The following is a 15,493-nucleotide window of genomic DNA, read 5'->3' as shown; positions in this document are numbered from 1 at the left end:
CCCTTTTTCCTCTAACAGCACTATTTTAACACCCTTTGCACTCTGTCAGTAGATTATATGAATGACACAATAATACAGTGCATGCATAATAAGGAGAAATAAAAAGTTAAATTACCATTTCATGTTTCTCATGTCATACTTAAGTGTCAGACACAAAACTTCTTTTTAACCACTGACACTGAACTTTTTTATTTAAAAAAAAAAATCGGTGTTGACATCTTATTGATGTGAAGTTTCCTAATTATTGCTAATTGCCTATCAAGTATTCTTTACCTTTGAAATACAGTTGTCTAAAATAGATAAATGCAGCTGTGGTATTCTCACAAAAGACAGACATGACAATTCAGGAAGCTACATTATTATGAGGTCATCCTAAATATGGGTTGCAATTAGCACAGATGCTTTCAGATGTCCAGGAACGTAAAAATGCCAGTCTGTTATGCTTAAATTAGATTGCTGAAAAGATAATGAAAACCTCAAAATCTATTAGAAATGGTTTGGCAAATCATATATAAATTAAAAATAACCCAAAATTTAAAGAAACATTACAAAAAAAATGACCAGCCACATAAACGTAGCAATAAAATATGCAGGTTGTTTAAATTTAACCTAAACACCAATATACATTAAAAACAGTCAATATGTGTCGGCACCTGAGGCGACTGGTTACTTAGGCAAAAAACAGACAAATACTGCTGTGAAATGTCTGAGGAGTTGAACAACGGTTAACAAATTGCCCCAACGCCGTGTGTGGTTATGATGTCAATCTCTCACCTCTCTTGGTCTTGTAAAGTCCAGTGTCACCCTGCCAGATTATCAGGAAAGCAGAAGCCAACGACGACCCTCTGTGCGCAAACCAGGTGCACACGGAGCCGGTCCGGCACTTGACGCCCTCTCTGACCGCTCCGGTCTCCTCTGCGTGATTCCTCTCCGATGGCGTGTGACGTCACTGGGCCCACTTCCGGTTCACAGAACCTTTTTCTCCCAAATGATGTTATGTAATCGTCGGCAATTACCAGGACCAAGATCGGTAAGCTGTGATTGATGTGCAGATGAAATACACTGGAACTGGTGCAACCTCAGTTCCACAAAATTGAGATAGAAAAGTTCAAATGAGGTGCACAACAGCCAGTAGTGAATTCGAATTTTCTTTATTGCAATTAAAAATCTTTCTCCCTCCAGGGATACAGGAATCTCAAGCTTAGTAGTGAGTGGAGATAGCTTCACTCTAGTGACTGTCTGCTGACATGTTTTGGCAATGAAGCCGTAATCGTAGCTGCAGTCTCAGGTGTGCACCAGTCTAATAAACCAGTTCCTGATACCTGATTGGTTTAAAAATATAATTAAAACCATACCTGGAGTGAAGCTAAATCCAACTCTCCTCACATAAATTATAATAGGATTACAATTACCTATTACAAGGTATAACATACACACTCATGTGAAACTTAAACAACATAAACAATCAGCTGTTGTTAAGATTATTAATAATTTATAAACAATGTAACAATTGATAGAATTCATTTAATGAACACTGACAAATATGATAAGAATCATATTGGTAATGCAAGAAATCAGAAAAGTGAAAACAGATTACACATGGAGTACAATATTCAAACAAGTGAATAGACATGTATTTAAATGCACAAACTATACTTTTACCCACATTATATCCCAACAACATATGTAAAAAACCATATAGTGTGCAGACTGTGTAACAAGTACTCATTATATGAATTAGGATTTAATCTTGAATACACAGACCCAGAGCTAGGAATTTATTCCCAGAAATTTATCAGGTCAAATTCAGAATTTAAACCTTCTGGGACTCTGGTTCTGAGTCTGTGTATCCAAAACACCTCTCTCTTTGCCAGCAACTTTTCCTTGTCGCCACCTCTCTTATTTACCTTGACCTGTTCTATAATGGTCCATCTAAGTGTCTTGGTGCTTGTGTTGTGACAAGTCTTAAAATGCTGGACCAAGGGTGTGGTTAATTTACCATTTTTAATGTTTGAAACATGTTCCCTGATCCTTTCCCTTGTCTCCCTAGTTGTGAGCCCTGTATATTGTATCCCACACTCTGTGCAGGTTAATAGATAAATTGCGAACTTAGTTCTACAATTTAAGCATGAGGAATGTTGAAAAGTCTCTCCAGTTATAGAGCTCCTAAAGCCTTCTCCCTGTTGTAGAAACTCACAAGCAATGCACTGAACAAAATTACATTTATATCTTCCTTTAAATGTGATCCATGATGAAACATCATTGTTTTTATCTTTAAGCTGTGTGGGGGCAAGCAAATTACTTAAACTTATACCACGTCTAAAAGCATATCTACACCCTTTTGAAACAATGTCTACCAACCCATCAGCCGCTTTGAGAATATTAAAATGTTTTCTAATAATATTGCAAATTTGATGGAATTGATTACTGTATTGGGTGAAATACCCCCTCAAATTTATCTTCCCTGCCTTTATTCTTGTTTTCAAGATAGATATTTCTTGGGTTAACCCCAATATTGAGTCTATGTTGACTGACAAGCTCCCTTTTATAACCCCTCTCACAGAACCTCTCAACCAGCTCAAGAGATTGCTTCTCATATTCCTCATCCGTTGTACAGTTTCTCCGGAGTCTAATAAATTGTCCTTTAAGGACTCCTGGCGTGGAGGAGAGTATTACCAGTGATGGGCTTCCTGTACACCTTGGTATTAACATTCTTGTTGCTTGTGCCTGTCAGAGTGACATCCAGATAATTAATACTGACTTTATTAAATTCATATGTGAATTTTATGCCTATATTGTTTTCGTTAAGTATGGATACAAAGTTCAAAGCTTCCTCTTCTGTACCATACCAAATCATTAGCAGGTCGTCAATGTACCTCCTGTAGTAAATAATTTTATGTTTCCAGAGTTCATCACATCCAAAGATGTGGGACAGCTCCCACCAACCCATAAATAGGTTGGCGTATGAAGGGGCAAATTTTGCCCCCATGGCTGTCCCACATCTTTGGAGGTAATGAACTCCCTCGAAAACAAAAGCATTATGTGTCAGTAAAAATTCTGTCACTCTGAGGATATATCCACGAAACCCATGACTGAAGTTAGTAAACCTTAACAGACAGAAATTCAGTGCTTCAAGGCCTTTATTGTGCGGAATGGAGGAGTACAGCGCCACAACATCAATTGTAAGCCAACTGTATCCTTCCCTCAACACAAAGTTAACCATTTCATTCAGTAGTTGTTTGGTATCTCTGAGATAACTATTTAGCCCCTTAACCAGTGGCTGCAAAATTTCATCCAGCCACTGGGAAAGGGGCTCAAACAAAGAACCGATGCCACTGATAATAGGCCTTCCTTTTACATCCACAAGGGACTTGTGCATCTTGGGTAAAAAGTTAAAGAGTGACTGGGCAATCTACCACTAAAAAATCAAATGTGGGTTGATCTATAAAACCCTCTTCCTTCCCATCATCCAATAGCTGTGCCAATTCACGTTTAAAGCGGTGTACAGGATTGAAATCCAATACCTGATATTGTGAGGGGTCAGTAAGTTGTCGTGATGCTTCCTGGATAAAAAAAACTCTTATCCATAACCACCACTGACCCCCCTTATCCGCTGACCGAATCACCAATTTGTGATTTTCTTTCAGATTATTGAGGGTGAAAATGTCTTCATTGTTAAGGTTAGAATATTTTCTCTTATTAGTGGTATAAGCCAGCCTGTTTAAGTCTGATTCTATTCTTGTTTGAAATTTTTCCAGAATTGCTCCTCTAGTATGTATAGGATAGAACTTGGAGGCACGGCGAAAAGAAGGACCAGTATTATTAGAGTTATCAGATAAATCAAATTCTGATAATCCCTCTGTTCTTGTACCTCCAAATTCTCCAGATCCCAGGCTTCCTCAGATGTAAGGGGAGACTCACTTTGAATTGAAATACGTTCTATGGTCTCCCTATCTGAGGATTGATCATGAGGTGTTGTGATAAAATGTTTTTTCAGGGTAAGATTCCTTATCAATTTATTTACATCCACCAATATTTGGAAGAGATTAAAATTATCTGTCGGAACAAAGTTGAGACCATAGCTCAAAACGTTGTATTCCAACTCATTGAGTGGATAAGAAGATAAATTGACAACAGAATTTAATTGTACTTGGTCTGTGACCTGCCTCATCTGGGGGGTAATGGAGTATCTTTTAGAATTCCTTTTTCTCCCTTTTCTCCCCCCCCCCCCCTTCGAATCTTTTTGGTGCCTTTGAAAAAACCTGCACAATTTCTGCCTGCTCAGTGTTGCCTGTAGCTAAGGGGTCCATACTTCCCCTTGGTTCAGATAGATATTTAGAGCCCGCACTAGATGTGAGTATAGTAGAAGAAATATTGCTGGGCAAATGTACAACACTGCTGGCTTCTGTCTCTGTCTCCCTTTCTTCACCTGATGATGAATAATCACCTGAGCTTGAGATTCCTGTATCCCTGGAGGGAGAAAGATTTTTAATTGCAATAAAGAAAATTCGAATTCACTACTGGCTGTTGTGCACCAATATACATTGCCTACTATTGTTAGGTGGCTTATAGAGACATGACTAAGAGCCTAATATAGGGCTTGAAACGTTATCTTTTTCCCCATGATGTGGTAGCAATAAAGAAATGCTATTCTTTGTGACAAGAGGCTGTATTAAATTGTTTTTCATTGTGTACACTGAGATTGGCAGTCCCTGATGAATCTGTGCTGTCTCCATTGATATCATTTGAATACGTTAATTGGCTTATAGGTACTAACTACTAATGTACAGTGAGCAATATCATGAAGTACCTATCAACCAATAAGCATTTACAGGAAGCACCTATCAGTCAATGAGCATTAGAATAATATACACAGCATACAGCTGTATTAGATTCAATTTAAACTATTACTTGACATTTTTTAACGAGGAAAAAAAAATAAAACATATGAAAAAACATTTTTAGATGCTGTTTTTCATATGGATGACTGAAATGCTCCCTTTAGGGCTACATTTATCATAGCTGAGGCATACAGGGGCACGTATATGCGCCCCTCCACGCCTCAGCTCGCCTGTGGCGGGGTGAAATTACCCGTAGGTAATCAACATTGCACATGAGTGCAATTTTGCGCTCGCGTGCAATCCCGCCCCCTGCCCACGCACAGCCAATCACATGCAGGCAGGAGCTGTCAATCTCCTCGGTCGGACTCGACCGAGGAGATTGAATTTTGCCACCTTAGAGGTGGCGAAGAGCTTAGGGAAGCAGCGGTCTACTGACCGCTGCTTGATAAATCACGGCGAGCAAGTTCTTGTGAGAACTTGCTGCCGTAGGGGCTTGATAAATTTACCCCTTAATGTAAAATATTCAGGTATTTGATAGAGTGTAATAAACCTGTGTTTACCTTGTTTGTCAAATGTTCACAGTTTAAGTTGAATAGCGTTTATAAAAGGATAACTTATAACTACACTCTTAAATAACATAAACCACATAAGTAGGTAGCATTAAATCAATATATATAATTATATATTAAAGGGACATGAAACCTACATTTTATTCTTTCATTATTCAAATACAACATATAATTTTAACAACTTCAATTTACTTCTATTATAAATGTTGCTTCATTCTCTTGGTATCCTATACTGAATGTGCAGCAATGCAATAAACTGGAAAGTTGTTTCAAATGATATGCTCTATCTAAATTGTAAAAGAAAAAAAATGGGTTCTATGTACCTTTAAATCCTGAAAATACTGTATACAAAAGATAAAGCTTCTGGAGAATAAGAGTTTAGGCACCACAGAGTTGGTAAAAGAGAAATGGGAGCTACGGGAAATAAGCTGTTAGTTGAGAGATGGCAACAGGAACAAGCATTTTCAGTCACTTTAGCATATAAGCTCACACGTGCACCTATCCTGTATATCACCTTTTTCAAGGTGATCAGGAGGAAGTTCACGGACTGATGCCTCTCTACCCCTTCATCATTTTTTTGTACCTGACATAATGCACCTATGTTACAGTGCTGTGGAATATTTTGGCACCCTACAAATAAATAATAATAATATTATTTTTCAAGCATAAAGATTGACCTTCCAAGAATCATTGATGAAGTGAATACGAGAAACACATTCAATTCTAAATAGATTTGCTGTGCTCTATATAGTATTATGTTACACTTAAAAATACTTCTTATTTAGATCCATAAGCCTTTTCATAGTTTGTTAATTACGCACATGGCAATGGGATTGGACTATATGAAATGAAGCTCGGTTTGTGTGTGGTGAATGCCATGTACAGAATGACTACTATGCCCTTTGGAGTGGTGCTTTATAGCACAGACCTTGTTCCTCACTGTGCCACAGAACACAACAGTAGACCAATTCCTCACTGAGCTAATGCTTAGTAGCACTCTCTCTCCCTTACTGCTAATCCAATGGCACAATGTTGTCAGTCACCTTTGCCAATGTTACAACTTTCCCTCCAGCTATCTCTACAGTCCTCCCAAACATTACTTCCCATAAGGCAGGGAGAAAATAACTTACATATCACAAACCCACTACATAAATCCACATAACTCACATAAATATACCATAATTAAAAATGAATATACATTAATTAATTATTAACACGCGTTTACACAAACTTACTATATTAGTTACTATCACCAGTTTATTTTTATATTTTTTAAACAGACATAACTATTTATCTTAAGCACACAATATTCTTCAGTTAATCATTAGCTTATATGATTTATTTCTGATCTCCATATACAAATCCGAGAGAATAGACATTCATTTAATTTTCTTTACTTGGTTAATACAATAATAGTCTTCTAAAACAATAGTTTCCTTAACTTTTAGTATTCACATACTATATCACATCTTGAATATTTTCTCTTTTCCTAAACTGTAAAATCAACAGTCTTGCACTTTTAGCCATAATCTGAAAAAGGGAAATATTGGTGTTACTTATCTTTATATAGGGACTGTTCAGTAAAATAGTAGAAGGATCATTTAGTATTTGAGAGTCAATACCCTTAAAGATCATTTCTAGTACATCAGACCAATACTGATTTAATTTAGGGCAAATTACCTATTAAACTCCAACCTCTCAAACAGTCCTCTAGTATGGACACATTGCTACAAAGCACCATCTGCTTTAAATGCTATGATTCATTTTATGTTATGATAAATTTCTAATATTTTTCTATACAACAAAGATCTGTAAATGATAGAAGGGGAGAAGCGCAGACTCAAGTGCGGTATAAACAGTTTATTCAAACAAATCACATAAAACAAATTGAACACTCACAAGATAGTGCATAGGTCTATGCATATATTAGCCAACTGCTATGTCCCAAAAGCTGATCCCTTGTGGCGGTACTTCCAGGAATGTATAACAGGTCAGTTCTGTTTCTATAGTAAGAGTGCCGCTTCGCCGGCTTTACAAACAAACCCGCTCTGCAGTCGCGGGGTAAATGACGTTTCCTGTAGCCGTCTGAAGGAGTGCTTGAATCACTGACAACTCCTGGACTACGGATCCCGCCAGGGATCAAAACAGCTAAGCAAATTACTTCTACGCGTTTCGTCTCGTATCGTCGAGACTTTGTCAAGAATGAACAAAGATCTGTGTGTGTGTGTATGTGTACAGATGCATTTATGTATTTATACATTATTTACCTACATATATACAGATATATACACATAAATACACACACACATATACATACATAGCATTTTTATTCAATATTACTATTTAATATTGGTTTTAACTATGTATTTACTGTATTTCACATTCCAATCTTCTTCACATAGGGTAATAATATTGCAGTAATCCTGTAAATCCAAATGGCAAGTGGAGATACCTAGTTGGATTTTCAAATTAGATTTTTTCTTAGTCCAATATATGGGGATAGATGACAATGGATTCTTAAAAGATAATATTTGATCCCTTCCCAAAGTTAGTGATAAGGATAAGGAGTGAAAAAATATATTAAGTGAAAAAAATGAGTAAAAAGGTGAAAAATGTATTGATGTTGAAAAACAAAACCAAAACTCAAATATTGAAAAAAACAATCAAAGTACAAAAATATTAAAAAATTAAAAAATATGTGTTTGGTGAAAAAATGTGTTGAAAAATAATAAAGAATAAAAATAAAATGGTTATGTTATGTGTTATATTCCTTCTTGGTGGTGAATCTTCAAGTGGTGATTTGAGTGCTGAGAAAGTGCATTTGAAGAAAGAGTCCAATTTAATAATATCCAAAGTCTAAAGTGCTTTTAGTGCAAATCCTGTGAATAAAAGAGATACAACATAGTGCAATACTGCTAAAATGATGTCCAAATGATCCGAATAAAGCTTACCATATAATGTTAACGTGTTTCGGCCCTTCCTTAGGCTTTTATCAAGACTATACTATGGTGTACTATGGTAGCTTACTTTATAGGTTTAGGTATCCAATCAATAGCGCCGTTATTTTGGCGCCAAAAAAGGAGGTGTTACTCTTGAACCAGAAGTGATACCCTCTTTGTATTTCCTTCCTGCTTTATATCCGTTTTATTTCTGTTTTAATTCAGCAGTTATTCCCCTTTTTTTCTATTTATAATCATATGGCTTGTACCCTACTACAAATAAAATAAATTAAATGCTGTGTTTCTTCTATAAAAAAAAAAACCGGAAGTGACATCATAACTCTCACTTTGTCCAAGTGGTGATCTCAATACTACTCCTAACACATTGCCAACGAAAGTAAGAGATAATCCATTACGTGATTAGAATATTCTAGGGTCTGTTGACTGGAGATGTTTTATTACGCATCACCTTGTTGCTCTGTAAAAGATTTGTGTATAAAAATTTAAACTTCTAAAATCTACACACATATAATCTGGGTAATCTAGATTTAAAATGACATTCACATTGTAACCTCTAATCTGTAAGGTCTGTGGCAACCTATGCCAACACATTCCAACTCTCCAATGTTGGACATATCTTATTTCGGTATTCTATTAACATGTCAGGTCAATGTGCAGTATAATGTATTTAAGTCTGGAGAATCTTTTGAAAGATGTTGTATGCCTTAAAGTGTTGACATACAGAATGGTTCAATAGAATGGCCAGTGCAACAGATGACAAAAACCATTGGTAATCATATGTATATAATTATACTCCTCAGAGGAAGTGTTCTTTGTGAAATGCGTGTCAGGGGTCCAACAGGAGTAGCCTTGTCTCTCCTTGTTGTCCATTTTTTAATTTGCTTACTCTGGTTAAATGTATGATATGATACTATATTACTAATTACGTTCTCAGCCATCAGTCTTAGCTTTAATTTCTAAATGTAATTCAGCCCTCGGATTGTAAGGGCTTAGTTTACCTTAGCTATCTCTTGACTGCTGGCTATTTATTATTACTTCTGATACTCATTACAATAGATAAATATTTCCTTATAACCGAGTTTAAGTGTTTTTATGAATTTCAGCCTTTGCTATTGTATGCGTGTTTTGTTCCTAGTTTATTTAATAAAGATTATAATGAATGAATGTGATGGAACTTTTTAACCATTTAATTCTTGATTTATCCAACTTTACATTTTTGCAGAGTTAATCTTTATTTTACCATTGTGGAGCTTATTGCGACAAACTCAATTGTATTTTTTTCACAATTAGTTTATCTAGTTGTTTTGTCTTATTTCTATTAAGACTCCACAACAGGTGGTGTTGTCATAATTTAGTATTAAAATCTTGTATCTATGATACTAGTATATTTACATTAAAGCTACACCTGACATTATACAACTCTGTACCCCCAAACCTTACAAGTTACAAAGTGAGAGATGTCAGATCTGACAGGTACCTGCTGTAAAATGAAACCGGAAGTGACATGGAACACCATCGGCGATACCGGAAGTGACGTAATCAGTTATGCCGTCACTTCCGGTTTTCTTTTACACGGAGGTAAAGATCCTCGAAAAGGCGAAACACAGCATTTAATTTCTTTTATTTGTAGTAGGGTACAAGTCATATGAATATAAATAGAAAAAAGGGGAATAAATACTGAATTAAAACAGAAATAAAACGGATATAAAACAGGAAGGAAATACAAAGATGGTATCACTTCCGGTTCAAGAGTAACACCCCCTTTTTTGGCGCCAAAATAACAGCGCTATTGATTGGATACCTAAACCTATAAAGTGAGCTACCATAGTACACCATAATATAGTCTTGATAAAGGCATAAGGAACGGTCGAAACGCGTTGACATTATATGGTAAGCTTTATTAGGATCATTTGGACATCATTTTAGCAGTATTGCACTATGTTGTATCTCTTTTATTCACAGGATTTGCACTAAAAGCACTTTAGACTTTGGATATTATTAAATTGGACTCTTTCTTCAAATGCACTTTCTCAGCACTCAAATCACAACTTGAAGATTCACCACCAAGAAGGAATATAACACATAACATAACCATTTTATTTTTATTTTTATTCTTTATTATTTTTCAACACATTTTTTCACCAAACACATATTTTTTAATTTTTTAATATTTTTGTACTTTGATTGTTTTTTCAATATTTGAGTTTTGGTTTTGTTTTTCACCATCAATACATTTTTCACCTTTTTACTCATTTTTTTTTTCACTTAAAATATTTTTTCAATCCTTATCCTTATCACTAACTTTGGGAAGGATCAAATATTATCTTTTAAGGATCCATTGTCATCTATCCCCATATATTGGAATAAGAAACAATCTAATTTGAAAATCCAATTAGGTATCTCCACTTGCCATTTGGATTTACAGGATTACTGCAATATATTGTTTTAAATGTTTTAAACTATATGTCTTAAACTGTTAGTTATCACATGGATCCATGTTTTTATTGTAATTGAATTATCTACAACTATATTTGTCTGTTAGTTTTATTGTTGAAAATAAATGTTAATATTTTAAATACATATCCTTAGCCTTTTCATAGGCTCTCCTTAGATTCTGCTCATTTCAACCTATACACACATGATAAGCTAGGTATCCTTACCCTAAGGAGCTATACGGATTCTTAGTGGGTTAAGTGCTATGTTCTAAGTATTTTTGAATAGATATTTCTATATATAGCTGTATCTAGCAATACCTCTCTCTCTCTCTCTCTCTCTCTCTCTCTCTATTTATATATTGCCAAAAGTCATCAGATATATATATAGAAATGTTTAAGAATAATTATAACAAATTATTCTAAGTGAAGAATATTGTTATTCAAATACTGGAATTTATTTTAATTGTTTAGTCAAGTTTATCAGATGATTTATCTTCAAAAAACATAAGACTTATTAGGTGAATTTTGTGTATCTTGATACTTAATGATTAGAATATACATCCCTGTTTTAGTTGCTATGATTTAAGCCCTAATAGATTTTTAAGATGTTAACTTTTGCAGTTGTAAAAAAAAACTAAAATTGACAACTGGGAACATATTTCCTGATCCTTATAAATAAGAAGGGTGGTTATATAATTTCCGGTATAATGAGATGGCAGATTGTTGTATGTTTGAAATTGCTACACATCCAAGCCCTCCAGTTACTATGTGTGTGTATATATTTGGACATCGTACGCATTCCTTCCTTGGAAAATAAAGTTTGATGTGTATATAAAATAAGGAGAGGTTTATGGTGAATGTTGTCATGTAAAAGGTGAAATATCATTACAGGGAGTGCAGAATTTAGGCAAGTTGTATTTTTGAGGATTAATTTTATTATTGAACAACAACCATGTTCTCAATGAACCCAAAAAACTCATTAATATCAAAGCTGAATAGTTTTGGAAGTAGTTTTTAGTTTCTTTTTAGTTATAGCTATTTTAGGGGGATATCTGTGTGTGCAGGTGACTATTACTGTGCATAATTATTAGGCAACTTAACAAAAAACAAATATATACCCATTTCAATTATTTATTTTTACCAGTGAAACCAATATAACATCTCAACATTCACAAACATACATTTCTGACATTCAAAAACAAAACAAAAACAAATCAGTGACCAATATAGCCACCTTTCTTTGCAAGGACACTCAAAAGCCTGCCATCCATGGATTCTGTCAGTGTTTTGATCTGTTCACCATCAACATTGCGTGCAGCAGCAACTTCAGCCTCCCAGACACTGTTCAGAGAGGTGTACTGTTTTCCCTCCTTGTAAATCTCACATTTGATGATGGACCACAGGTTCTCAATGGGGTTCAGATCAGGTGTACAAGGAGGCCATGTCATTAGATTTTCTTCTTTTATACCCTTTCTTGCCAGCCACGCTGTGGAGTACTTGGACGCGTGTGATGGAGCATTGTCCTGCATGAAAATCATGTTTTTCTTGAAGGATGCAGACTTCTTCCTGTACCACTGCTTGAAGAAGGTGTCTTCCAGAAACTGGCAGTAGGACTGGGAGTTGAGCTTGACTCCATCCTCAACCCGAAAAGGCCCCACAAGCTCATCTTTGATGATACCAGCCCAAACCAGTACTCCACCTCCACCTTGCTGGCGTCTGAGTCGGACTGGAGCTCTCTGCCCTTTACCAATCCAGCCACGGGCCCATCCATCTGGCCCATCAAGACTCACTCTCATTTCATCAGTCCATAAAACCTTAGAAAAATCAGTCTTGAGATATTTCTTGGCCCAGTCTTGACGTTTCAGCTTGTGTGTCTTGTTCAGTGGTGGTCGTCTTTCAGCCTTTCTTACCTTGGCCATGTCTCTGAGTATTGCACACCTTGTGCTTTTGGGCACTCCAGTGATGTTGCAGCTCTGAAATATGGCCAAACTGGTGGCAAGTGGCATCTTGGCAGCTGCACGCTTGACTTTTCTCAGTTCATGGGCAGTTATTTTGCGTCTTGGTTTTTCAACACGCTTCTTGCGACCCTGTTGACTATTTTGAATGAAACGCTTGATTGTTCGATGATCACGCTTCAGAAGCTTTGCAATTTTAAGAGTGCTGCATCCCTCTGCAAGATATCTCACTATTTTTGACTTTTCTGAGCCTGTCAAGTCCTTCTTTTGACCCATTTTGCCAAAGGAAAGGAAGTTGCCTAATAATTATGCACACCTGATATAGGGTGTTGATGTCATTAGACCACACCCCTTCTCATTACAGAGATGCACATCACCTAATATGCTTAATTGGTAGTAGGCTTTCGAGCCCATACAGCTTGGAGTAAGACAACATGCATAAAGAGGATGATGTGGTCAAAATACTCATTTGCCTAATAATTCTGCACTCCCTGTATATATATGTGCATAGATATGTTATTGATTAATATGGCATTCATATATATCCTTTGATATAAAAATGCTTTGACCATTTGTAAATGACTGAGGTGGGTGACACAGACCCCCCTTTCTGATTAATATATACTGCACAGAAAGAAAGTGTGTTTACTCAGACCTCCTGCTGTTCAGATGTTCACTAACAAGGACTTCTAAAGAGCAAATATGGTGTGTTTGTTCCAGAGAGCAAACATTTGTCCCAAACTGTAAGAGATAATGTCACACCTCAAGAACCCTTGATCACGGTCTAAGAGAAGAGGTCATTTCAATAGAGTTTTTGTTCTATGATTTTTCTTTTTTTTTTTTTTAATTATGCACACCTGATATAGGGTGTTGATGTCATTAGACCACACCCTTTCTCATTACAGAGATGCACATCACCTAATATGCTTAATTGGTAGTAGGCTTTCGAGCCTATACAGCTTGGAGTAAGACAACATGCATAAAGAGGATGATGTGGTCAAAATACTCATTTGCCTAATAATTCTGCACTCCCTGTACAATCAGCGATATCTGCTATGTCATAATTTATGTTTTGTTTCTAAATACAGGGAGAGTCCACAGCTGCATTCATTACTTTTGGGAAAACAATACCCAAGCTATAGAGGACACTGAATGCTAACGGGGAAGGGGGGGGGGGGGGGGTAACAAGAAAGGCGGACCCAATCTGAGGGCACCACCGCCTAAGAAAAACCCAATCTCCCGCAAACAATCAAATAAATGTCAGGAGAACCAAGTCCAACAATCATGACCAAAAGAGCCCACGCCATAAACCAGGGAAATCACTGGCCCCAAAATGAGCCCAAAAAAACCTCTGAGTAGACTAGAGTCCTGCTTTCTACGAGACCAAACGAAGAACACTCCTCCCCGAATACGACAATGAGGACAACCAGGACTCCCAATACCTACACTTCCGAATAAGAAGATAAATAGAAGTAAGCTGAGTACGCTAAAAAAGTCTGAAAAGACCTCGAGGCCTGGTGCAAGAAAAGAAAGGAACAACCAAGGGAGAGGCTCCTTGGAGAACCAAAAGGAAAGATTCCATAGAGCGAAAACCCCAAGGAGAGTGAAGTACCAGACTGCAAGAGAGACTAAGACATATATAAAATACTCCACATCAGAATAGGTCAAAGAATAGAAATTCAGAACCAACGCCTGCATCAATACCGATGCAAAAAAACTTAGCAGGAAAGACTGCTGACGGATCAGCCAATGTCGCCAAAACTTCTCTCAGAAGTACACGCAGGCAAGCCATTTTAAATCTAAAAGCAAAATTCACCTCCGTCGGAGTATCTGGGGGCTCTGAATCTGGAGGTAGCACCTCTGAAGCCTCAGAGGACACCACTTCCCCAGAAGACTGATCGGATCCCATCGTCCTATTACATGTCGGACCTTGGGTATGAGCACACGGATTAAGTCTTCTCTTGCACGTGGCAGCAAGATGTAAATGCACTAAAGCCAGAGATATGGCCATGCGAACCGCACAGTAACCTCTGGTGGAAAGAGACCTCCTTCAGGAGAAGGGGGTAACGGTATTCGGGACAACTGCCGGAGTAGGAACAGAAGGTTCTAGGGAAAAAAACCTCACGGGATGCAGAATCCTCAGAGGCGGATGGCTCAGTGTTCTCTAACCTCTCAACATTGGAAGAGGAGAACACCCTATGGCGGCATACGGAACATAATTGAGAGGGCTGGGTTACCCGGGCCTCCTCACAATATACACAGGTATCAAAATCTGACTCAGAGGAACCCCCCCAAAACATATCAGAATCCTCCATAACTCGACTAAGTACATTATGGTCAAAACAAATGGCACCATGCACCCCCAATGGCTGGGGAACCGATCTCCTCCTATGACCCAGACAGGTATAGAAACAGATCCTCTCTGCAGACGCTCAGTCAGGAATATGGAAATGGAAAAAGAAAAAATGTGACCTCACCCAGTCACATGGTGCAATGTGCAAGATCACTCCAGAGAAGGAAAAGCACGCCAGTGTAATAAAACTGTGCAGCAAGAAAAAAGAAAAATTATCCTTACCTGATAAATTTATTTCTTTTTAGACACGATGAGTCCACAGATTTCATCCTTACTTGTGGGATATTCACCTCCTGGTCAGCAGGAGGAGGCAAAGAGCACCACAGCAGAGCTGCCATATATAGCTCCTCCCTTTCCTCCCACTCCAGTCATTCGACTGA

General features: G+C 37.1%; 1 protein-coding gene across 1 annotated transcript in view; it reads right to left on the bottom strand.

Moving 5' to 3' along the window:
• LOC128644119 (centlein-like) overlaps positions 1 to 15,493 on the bottom strand; it is a gene marked incomplete at its 5' end in the record, with an annotated part of 74,910 nt that overhangs the window by 11,910 nt on the left and 47,507 nt on the right. The gene's annotated exons all lie outside the window — the stretch shown is intronic.

Source organism: Bombina bombina, unplaced genomic scaffold (genome assembly GCF_027579735.1).
Source record: "Bombina bombina isolate aBomBom1 unplaced genomic scaffold, aBomBom1.pri scaffold_934, whole genome shotgun sequence".
NCBI classification, from domain to species: Eukaryota; Metazoa; Chordata; class Amphibia; order Anura; family Bombinatoridae; genus Bombina; species Bombina bombina.
The sequence above is the reverse complement of the archived record's forward strand: the minus strand, read 5'-3'. Positions and strand labels throughout refer to the sequence as shown.